Source organism: Belonocnema kinseyi, chromosome 3 (genome assembly GCF_010883055.1).
Source record: "Belonocnema kinseyi isolate 2016_QV_RU_SX_M_011 chromosome 3, B_treatae_v1, whole genome shotgun sequence".
NCBI classification, from domain to species: domain Eukaryota; kingdom Metazoa; phylum Arthropoda; class Insecta; order Hymenoptera; family Cynipidae; genus Belonocnema; species Belonocnema kinseyi.
The window spans coordinates 28618542-28621177 of record NC_046659.1 but is presented as its reverse complement, the minus strand read 5'-3'; the positions used below and the strand labels follow the sequence as shown (position 1 = coordinate 28621177).

Genomic DNA, 2636 nt, shown 5'->3' with positions numbered 1-2636 from the left:
AAAAGCATGAAAGAGGGAGCTCTTCTTAATATTTTGACACCAAAATCATGTCGATACACCTTACCGACTGCGAGTAAAGCCACCCACGCTTTAACATGACAGTCTGTATCATTGCGAATCACAAAAAATGGCTTTAGTTCATTAATTTGTTTGAAACATTATAATAATTTTTTTTCTTACTCTATCAGAAAGTTTGAAAATCCTATTCCTCTCAATCGAGTTAGTAAAATTTAACGGAAGCATTTATTTAACCTATGTTTCATTATTAAATCTTTCTATAACTTATAAATTTGAAAAATATTGAAATTTATATTTTATTAATTTATTTAAACGTCTTAAAAAAAGCATCAAAGAAATCTATTTAAATGTGTCAATTAAATTAATTTTAACTCTAGAGAGTCGGAATTGAATTGATTAAAATTAAATTTTCAAAACTTATATTCCTCATGAAGAAATTAAAATAATTTATTACACATATTTTAACATATTAGAAGCAATTAAATAATCTTAAAATATGAACACTTTTGGGAAATAGAAGACATCTCTATGAGGTTATCTGTGAATACAATTACAAGGAATTAAATAAATTGAAAACACGTTTTCTTTTGGGGAATAGGAGCTTATTCGGCGGCCGCTATGGAAATAGAAATAAATTAGTTCCTGAGATATCCTATTCTTATAATGAAATTTTAGACAGATTACTCTGAGGTCATGTCTGTTCATATATTTGGCATTGTTTTATCATTTCAGTTAACGGAAATGCCTTCTCCAAACGTTTTCTCTTTAAATCACCTGGTGACCGTGTGTCAAACAGTTTATCCTGGACATTTATTTCCCGAGCTTCCTTTTAATTATTCCCAAACTATAGTTATAGTCAAACCCAAACTATAGCTATAGTCTACACCTGATAAGATTGTTGAAACATTTCCTGTTTTCAGGTTCATGCCGAAAAATATGTCTTTCAAAAATTATTTACAAAATTATAGTCAAACTAAATTAAAGTAAAACTAATTGAAAAAAACAAACTAAATCTAGTAAAATTATAGTCAAACCCAAACTATAGCTATAGTCTACACCTGATAAGATTGTTGAAACATTTCCTGTTTTCAGGTTCATGCCGAAAAATATGTCTTTCAAAAAATGAGTTTCGTTCTGGTGAAAAATGTCTGTCTATCGTATCAGCTAGAATTTTGAATACGCCCATTTTTTGGTCCGGATTGTAGTCTGCAATAACTCCTGGTAGCTTAAAAGCAATGTCCTGCAGCTGCGAGCCTCTAAGGTGTAGTAATTTGTTCTTCTTCTTTACTAAATTTATGATTTCCTTGGCTTCCAAATGTAATTTGACTGACCGTACCCATTTTCTCGATACCGTGAATAACAAAGCTCTATCTCAATAGTTCCTCTATATCTTTCTTTGAGTATGTGAATAACCTAGTGTTAATCTTAATCCATTTTTCTAGTAGAATTTATTCCACTTGCTTTGGCAGAATTTTTATTTTAGCGCATATTGAAACATATCAGAATTCAATGCAATAATAAGTTCAGTCGAATATAACCTACCCCATTATTTATATTTATTGTTTGCAATCATTTGTATCAGTTACTTTTTTTAGATTTAATTTGCTTATTATGTACCTTATCGCTAATTGTGATACCCTAAGGAATTCGTCGTGTAATCATAACACAGTTTAACTTTGAATTAATTAAGAATACTTTATTGAACGACTAGGAAATGCATGTGCTCTCGCCAACACCCACGACAGACCTCCGAACCGAGAAGAATAAACAGAATTGAGTATTGATTTATTACTACTCCGACCAGCATTTAATCGTCAGGTTCAATCTCAGATATATTTTTACCTGATCTCCACAAAGTGCAATTACGAAAAACTAATAAAAAATAAATAAAAATAATCACAAAAATGATCCTTTAATTATATTTCTGGAGGCCTCTGATACTTGCTTTGTTAAAAGTACCAAGGACGAATTTAAGGTTTTGCGAATATCATTCTGGGCTCTAGAACATACGCCGAGTTTTATAAAGGTGATTTGAGGAATTATTTTTAATTTTTTAATTTAATCGTTTTTTCTCATTATGGCACTTGGGATTTGTTTCTTTAAAAGTAATAGTTGTGGATTTCTGGGTTGCTGAATAATATTTTGAGGTTGGAAATTGGGAAATAACGTGGATACTTCTAAAGCTCAGTTCTTTTGATTATTTTCGATTAATAAACATCTTTTCCATGAAAATGCACAGGGAGAGAAATTTTAATTACTTAAACAACAGCAGAATGTCTGCGTGGAGAAATTTGATTGGTAACATTGATTATCGTTATTATTAATCACGGAAAATACTACCATCTTATGAGTCATGGGTAAAGTGCACAGTTTTATACAAACAATAATTGTTTAAACAAATTAAAATTACGTAGAAAGTACTTGTAAACTGTTCACATTTAAAGAAGGATAAGTTTTGGCGAAAAAGTGTAAAAAATGTCTGAAGTCTTTATTTTCACCTAAGACTTTCTAAGTTTGAAAATGAATAACAATTATTTTAGATTCTTCTGGTTAAGAAATAATGCAATTACATTTCAGTATTTAAACTGCAGTTACATGGTGATTTCCTGATTTTCTTT

At 30.0% G+C, this 2636-nt stretch overlaps 1 protein-coding gene and 1 long non-coding RNA gene across 2 annotated transcripts in view; both read left to right on the top strand.

Annotated features, from left to right (window-relative positions):
• The window catches only part of LOC117169598, a 394158-nt gene that overhangs the window by 67566 nt on the left and 323956 nt on the right, over positions 1 to 2636 (top strand). The window lies entirely within an intron of this gene.
• LOC117169599 overlaps positions 1 to 2636 on the top strand; it is a 35363-nt gene that overhangs the window by 28328 nt on the left and 4399 nt on the right. The window contains exon 2 of the long non-coding RNA XR_004466685.1: positions 1111 to 1279. This is a non-coding gene — a long non-coding RNA (uncharacterized LOC117169599). The remainder of the gene's footprint in view (positions 1 to 1110; positions 1280 to 2636) is intronic.